Source organism: Cariama cristata, unplaced genomic scaffold (genome assembly GCF_000690535.1).
Source record: "Cariama cristata isolate BGI_N322 unplaced genomic scaffold, ASM69053v1 scaffold15156, whole genome shotgun sequence".
Classification (NCBI taxonomy): domain Eukaryota; kingdom Metazoa; phylum Chordata; class Aves; order Cariamiformes; family Cariamidae; genus Cariama; species Cariama cristata.
This window is the reverse complement of record NW_009621673.1, coordinates 53,433-61,178: the sequence shown is the minus strand read 5'-3', so window position 1 is coordinate 61,178 and position 7,746 is coordinate 53,433.

Genomic DNA, 7,746 nt, shown 5'->3' with positions numbered 1-7,746 from the left:
GTGTGTCCTCAGGGGTGACAGGCACCGCCAGCCCCATGATTGGCGCGGCAGGGGACGAATGCCACAGCTGAGACGGGGCCGAGGCTACCTGAAGGACCCCGCATGTCCTCAGGTTTCACTCATGACCATCTGACAGCAGCAGCAGCTGCTCTGCCAACAGGCACTCGCTGAGCCAAAGCCTCCAGGAGTCGAAGGAGAGGGAAATTCTGGCCCTAAAAGGTCTCTCCTTGGGATTTTGCTCTCTCCACCCAACAGTAAGTACTGGGTTCAGCCCTGGGTTGATGTCAGACCACCGGAAAGGGTCTACGGGGTCTTGGATGTCCCTGGGTTTGTCATTCTTGCTGTGCCCGGAGCCTTGCAAGTAATGCCAGGGGGCTTCGCTGTCCGAGCGCCAGAGATGGATGGGAGCAGGACAGCCCCCGCGGTCGCTGGGGTGGTGTTTAAACACAGGGCGGACGTGCCAGACCCCCCCTGCATGGAAAACAGCATGGGACGGGGGCAGAAAATCCCCACAAACGCACAGACAGGGCATGGGAATGAGGGTGCCAGCAGCCACCGGACCCTCGGTGGCCACGGACTTGCCGCTAGGATGAGAGGAGATGGTGGGGGATGTGACGGGCAACCGGTTTCTGAGCCACCTTCCCACCCGGAGGAAGGGAGCTACAGGCAGGGCTTAAAAGTCACAAGTCGCCTTTCTCCTGGCTTCTCCTCCTGGAGATCTAAATATAAACCTCAGCTTGGCCAAGCCAAGGTTGCAAGAAAGGTCTGCGGGGTGCTTCGCAGTGTCTCCTTTCGGGAAGGCGCCTGTCCCCGCAGAGCCCCTGTCCCCTATCGGGGAGCAAGGAGAGACCCCCATGGGGAGAGGGTGAGGAGGTGGGACCCCTCTGCCGTGCGGTGCTGGGGTGATACGGAGGTGGGAGGCCATAATTTCCCCATTGCACGTGGGGACTGTGGGGTACACACACACAGGCAATGGCTTTGGGGTGCTGGGGAGGCAGGGTCAGCCCAATGTGGGGTTCAGGGCTCAGATCCCCCCATAGGCAGAGGAGAAACAGGCTGTGCCAGGGTGGGATTCAGCTCATTTTTTGGATGCTGAATCCCCACCACGTGCCTGCAGTGGGTGCACGGGTCTGTGCAAAGCTCCCATCACTCGCTGCATGTGCAGGGACCGCTGTGCACCCCCAGTGCTGTTTCGGGGTTTATCCAGAGGCAATCAGCCACCCTGGTCCCCCCCATCCCTTGCAACAGCAGCCATCCCTCTCAGCCAGATCCTCGCTTCTCTCCCGCTCCCTGGAGCTGGTGCTGAGTTGCAGAATGATGTTCGCAGATAAGCACAAGCATTTCATCCCCTGCTCACACCGCTGCTGATAGAGATGCGAGGGATCAGCCCGGGCATGCAAGGAGCAAACCGTACTGCAAAAGATTTAACAGCAGATAGCAACGAGGGGCGACAATTCCATGAAATCCTGGGAACAGCGGGACATCCTGGTCAGTCCTGTTGTACAGGGGAGATCCTGCACACGTAGCCGATGGACTGATGCCCTGGGCACTGGAGCTGCCACCTCTAGTCCTTGCTAGGCAAATGTCTGATGCTATAACGGTACAGAGGGGAAAAAGGAATATTTACAGGAATCAGTTAAAGAACAAAAAGTCCTGTCCGGACTTTGCTGTGCTAATATTTAAATGGCATTTTCGATTTTCTGGTATGTGTATAAAGGTCAGGTGAGCACCATTCAGGGCAAAAGGGCCTTGTGGAACCACTCGGGCAGCTCCGTCTTCACTCAGGGAAATATGATGGAATTGCTAATAGGAAAGCGAGCGGCAGCAGGTAATGATGAGCCATCCAGCGTAATTTCTGCGTTCAGCAGCCTGATGAGGTTGTTTATATGAAGGGGAGGAAGGAGGAGAACTTGGTGGATGCTTTGGGGAGTTATGAGGGCAAAGATCCCAGCTATAGCTCCGGAGATGCCAGGAAGGGTGCTCAGCCTCTGTGCCTGTCTGTCTGTCCAGTTGCCTCCCTCCTCGGTTATTTATACAGCCCTTGGGAACATCTCCGAGTTTCTCTTCTCCAGATCCAAGTGGATTTGAATGAGATCCCTTGGGAGTTGGAGGACAAGAGCAGAGGTGCAGGAATCAGCGCCCGGAGCTGGGCATGGAGAGGGTTGTGATGGCTCTAGGTGCCTTGTGTTGGTCCTGGTTTGCAGGGTGTCTGGTATGCGGTATTGGGGTACAGAGGCTGTGATGGGAAAATGGGTGTCCTCCAGCCCCTGGGATGCTGCAGGGACCCCGATATTGTGAATCTGATGGGAGCACCAGGTCTGGGACCTGCTCCCAGAGCTGCTGGTTGGTGATCCTGGTGGGATCGTGTCTCTCCTGGCATCCCTCTCAGGTGGCTGCATTACTGCCCCCCATGCCCCCCGAGCCTGGGGGATCCCGTGGGGGCTAGCAGGTCATTATGGCCCCACGTCATCCTCCCTTCCCCCACGCTGCCTTCACAGCACCGCTCAGATCTTTTCCAAGCCTGACATGAGAGCTGCTGGCAGGGAGGAGCAGGAGCTTTGGATGACACCCGAGTGCAGGCAGTGGGCAGTGGGCAAGTGCAGGGTCCCCGCTTTAACCCTTCCCCACCTGCTCGAGCCTCCATCATGGCCAACCGCCCTCCCCCCCCCCCCCACAAAAAACCCTGCAGCCATCTGCCCCTGTCTCCCCTTTCCAGCAGTCCTCTCCTGGGGGTCTGTAGGGACAGCGGGATGGAAAGGAGGTGGGGATGGGGTGATACCCACCCACCCCCTACACCCACCCTGCTGCATCCCCCAGCTCCAGGCAGGAGGGGGTTAGCACGTTGCTGCAGGATGTTGCAACCTCCTATTTCCATCTGAGGCCCCAGAGAGTATCTGAGGACTTCTCAGCTTCCAGCCTATGTATGCCACCCCCACCTTCAAGTACATCGAGATACCCTTGGTAGGGCTGCGGGCAAGCAGGCATTGAAGTGCCAGGGTTTGAGTAAATTCAGGACAATAACCATTGGTGAATTGTTTGAAATTAATTTCCACGTGGCTTATGATGCCGGTGGTATGAGTGGAGGCATCTCTGCAGGGCACTTATTTCGGGGAGGTTAGCGGTTTATGTCCCAGGGGGAGGTTGGTGCCCTCTTAGCACGTTCAGTGTTAAGGATTTGGCTCTCCAAAGGAAGCCAGCAATGATCCAGGCTCAGCTGCATCTTTGCAAGGAGCTGGGGCCAGGGAGCAGCATCTTGTTTGATAAGTGCAGAGAACCCACCGCGGCTGGGGCTCCGCTGAAGGTGCTGCTGCAACGCATCGTGAAACACGGGATTGTGCATCACGTCTTTCTCCTCTGTGTAAATCCCCCGAGCGCCGGCGCAGCCCTTGGCTCGCAGGTATCCTTGTCCCAAAGTGCATCACAGGGCAGGGGTGGGTTGGGTGCTGCCAGGAAAGGGGCTGGAGAGCGTTTGGAGACCTCCTCTTGGTCTGCCCAAGAAAGGCAGCATCTAGCAGGCAGAAAGCATCATCATTCCCATAGCAGTGAACTCATTCAACGTTTGCTTAAAAATCAAGCATGGGCTTTTGCATTTGGCCCCTAAAACCATAGCAGCATTGCTGTTGCTGTGGGTGACCTGTGGGTAACACGCCGTGAGTGACCTTGGCTGGTCTGGACCAACCTGGGGAACCATAATGGCACCTGAAGAGCTTGAACTTGCTGGGGCATCTCAGTCCCCCTGGTCCAGCTGGGGAAAGGCATCCACCAGTGCTGGGCTTGATCTGGCATAGTCTTCCAAGGGCTTTCAACAGACCATCCCTTTTGCTCGGTATCGGGTGAATTGCAGGCAGCATAGCTTCACCTGGCTCCCCAGGATGACGGATGCTGCTTGGAAGCATCCCTCATTCCTGCCGGTGTGGTTGGCTTGGGCCACACTTCAGGCAAGGGAACAAAACACACTCGGAGGAGGGTAAAAAAACCATGGTGGTGAGAGGAGTTGGCATGGGGGGATGCGTTGCCAACAGGAGCCAGCGGTGCTTCCCAGGCTTGGCCGGCGAGAGGCTGGTGTTTGAGTTGCATAGCCCATGGGACTTCCCAGCCAAGCACTTAAAATTCAAAGAATAATGCTGGAAAATGAAGAATTAATTTTTTTTCTCACTCTCTAAGTCTTCCAAGCTCACCGCTATTTGAAAATAGAGTGGGAAAAATCAAGGTGACTCTGATATTTTATTGGTGGCATTTTCTTTTCATGAAAATGTAGCACCACCCGCCTTTAAAACAGGGCAGCCTGAAAACACAGTGAGTTTCTGGTGGGCTCAGAACTGCCGCAGTGGTGGAGATCCACCTTCCCACGGCAGCTTCACAAGAGGCATTTGTTTGCAGAAGAAATTTTTGGAAAGTTCACATATCTTTCCGGATAGTCTTTGTAATGTAGTTCCAGCAAAGCATTAAGGGATGACAACATATCTGGGGATAATAAACATCAGACTCTTAAATAGCACAGTATGATGTTAGAGAAAGGGACATAAACCTGTTTATAAAATGGCTAATTTTGTCTGGCACAACTGAAGGGTGTTTGTCCTAGTTACTGCTAGAAACTCATATAATCTCGAAAACGCTCACGCAGCTCCAGGCCCCGCTCAGCGTGCCATTACCTCACCCGTGTGCATAACTTACAGCAAATCTCTCCACCCCCTGTGCTATTTTTGGGCAGAAAAAAACCATTTCACATTACATTTTTTCAATCATCTCCCTGCTTTTTTTTTTCAAAACTCGGGGAAAATACAGTAGGAAATAAACACCCCGCGGGACTTTTTCAAGCTGTGACATCCCTAGGACCATGTCGGAAGGCTGGATTTTTTTTCTGGAGTCACCAGACTTTACAACAAAGCACCGCGTCACCCCGTACACTCAAGCATCACCAAAAAAATAAAAGGATAAATATCCTGAAGCTCAAACAAAACCCGCGGCAGCGGATGGCAGCACTGCCACAGCACGGGGCTGACATTGCCTCCTGCGTCACAGCCTGCACCCCGTGGGGTTTGGAGCTGTTTGGGGTCCCTCTGCCTTCCTGGGTGCGGTGGCAGGATTTGGCCCTGCTCCTTCTCCTTTCTCCCATGATCCCACCACTGGGGCTGAGCGATCGGGTGTACAGAGGTGGGGAATGCAGAGAGCATAAGGACTCTGGTATTTAATCATCCCCATAAAGCTCCCTGTCCTCCGTGGATGTATAAATGCTGTCCTGGTCACACCGAGTGTCCATGCCTTTGGGCTGGGTTTGAACCAAATCTATGTTCTCCCGGCAGTGGGTCTCCTAGCCCACGTGATTTTGGTTTTTTAAAACCTATTTGACACATGCAGGAGTGGAGAGAGGATGGGCTATGGGGGGCTTCAGGGGGCATACAGCAGGGTTGGGAGAGCGAGACCCACGGCACGACCCTGGGGTTCCTCCTGGGTGAGCGGGATGGCTGCCACGGGACAGGCAGCGTGGAGGATGGATGGTGTTTGTGGCAGCACTTGGGGTGCACGTGATTGAGAACCCATCACTGAGCTGTGACTCATTCCCAAACCCTGCGGTCCCAGCTGGTCCCCATTGCACCATCCTGCCCCACCCTGGGTGTCCTCATGGGGATAAATAAACGAGGGATGGTGAGGGCTGGGTTGTACTGTGTGCAGTCTGGGTGCTGGTTTGGGTGGAAGTGGTGTGTTCTAGGAGGTTTTGGGGTGCAGGTAGCAAGGAGGAGGTGCTGCAGGATTGTGCTTTCAGTGTGCTGTGATGGGTTTGGGTTGTGTGCGCAACTGGGTCTGGTTTATTGAGCTGCTGGGTGCTGGCTTGTCTCCACCAGCATTAATTTCTCATAGCTACAAGCATGTGGGCCAGCTCTGGGGTCCCTGGCATGGGCTTTCCCAGAGCTGGCTGCTCCCTGGCTTTGGTGCACAAGCTCCTTGTTTCCATGCTCACCCCTGCTGCAGGGAGTGCCCCGTGCTGTGCACCGTGAGCACTTGGCTGAGTATCACACCTGGCTCCGCTGTTTCTTGGTGAGTGAAGCCAATTTACACTTGCTGGTGACCATTCTGGTTGTTTTCTGTCTTGGACTTGTGTCCATATTGGTCTTTTCTGGGATCTTTCCAGAGTGTCTCCTGTTAAGTGGATGAATCTTGAAGGGCAGGTTTGCAGATGGTGAAGGGCAGCTCCTCAAGATGTGTTCAGTGGTGTTGCTGTGACACTGCAGATACTCAGAGGGTCCCACTGCCATCTCCCATGTTCTGGGTATCTGTAGAGCTGAGATCTCTCAGGAGCAGCGTGTCTTGACTTGAGACACCCCCCAAGTCATACCTGTATTTATTAACACAGCCCTGAGCATCATGGGGGAACAAGTGCATCTCCCTTGGCTTACCAGGCTGGGGGACTCTGGGTTTGCAGATGCTCTTCCAGAGCAATGTCCTAGGAAGGGAGGAGAAGAGCCCTGGAGCCTGGGTGATGGGCTGAGCCCAGCACTTGCATGGCTCAGCAGGATGGGGGAAGACCCCCCAGCCACCCTGTGTCTCCCACAGCCACGTGTCTGCACACAGCAGCCAAGAAAGTCCTTCTCCCTCTTCCTCGGCCCACAGAAGGTTATCTTCTGTGCAGGGATAAAGTGCCAATTCTGGATGGGGTGCCTCTCAGAGGACCTTGCCACCCTTCGTCTGTCCTGATTATACAGAACCTATTACGCAGCATCTCCGGTAGCTTCCAAACCACTCCTGTTATTTTGGAGGCTGATTCATTTGTGTGGCCTGAGAGTAGCAAAAATATCAGCGCAAACTGAATTTCTATCAAAGTGAAGGCCATGCACTCCTGAGCAGGGAGCTGCTCCCAGTTGCCTGTTGGTAACTGCTGATGCTGAACTGTGGGGTGAGATGCTCATCCATGGCATTGGACATCGGCACTGCGTCCAAAAGCAACAGCTCGTGCATATCACAGTAAAAATGAGTTATCAAGCTTAGCTGGAAGTCCAAAACTTAAGGGGGCAATAAATAGCAGAACAGAGCTTTGTAGAGACATCAAGTGATTTATTTCTTAGCAGGAAAGTCGATGGAGCAAGAGTCTGCCTTTAATAAGGGACTCAGGGGCCACCCAGGACCTGGGGAGAGCTGGGGCAGAGCCTTGTGGGACCACGAGGATGACTCGTGCCCAGGGCAGCACCCATTGCTGTGCCTGAGCTGCTTTTACCTATCAGAGGTGCAAAGAGTTTGATCTTGGTTATTTATAGCAGCTGCTATAAATGTCCCAGGATGTGCCAGGCTGGGAACAGAGAGGCTCTTCACCCATCCCAGTGGATGGTCCCCACTTCTTGGGGTGGTGGGACCCAGGTATCTACCCCACACTGTCTCCCACACCCACTGATGTGGGAACTGGGCTCACTGGGGGAGAGAGGGGTGCTGGGCTGAGCCCCTCGCAGAGCCTGCTTTTGGCTCCTTCTCTTTTGGGAAGCAGCGATGAACCAGAGATGCTGATGGCTCCAGGGCTGTGGTGTGCGGGAGCCGGACGTAGGTTTAAGTCCTGATGCTGCTCCCTAGGGTCATCCCACTATCTCTGGGCAGCCTCAGAGGGGTCAGAGCAGGACCAGGTGCTGCAAAAGACCCCAAAAAGCCACAAAGCATTTCCATGCCTAGAGTAACATCCCCTTTGAGGACCCCCTGCTTAGCCTTGGGAAGTGCTACCAACACTCAGCATCTCCCGCCATGGCTATAAGCCTGTTGCTGCCA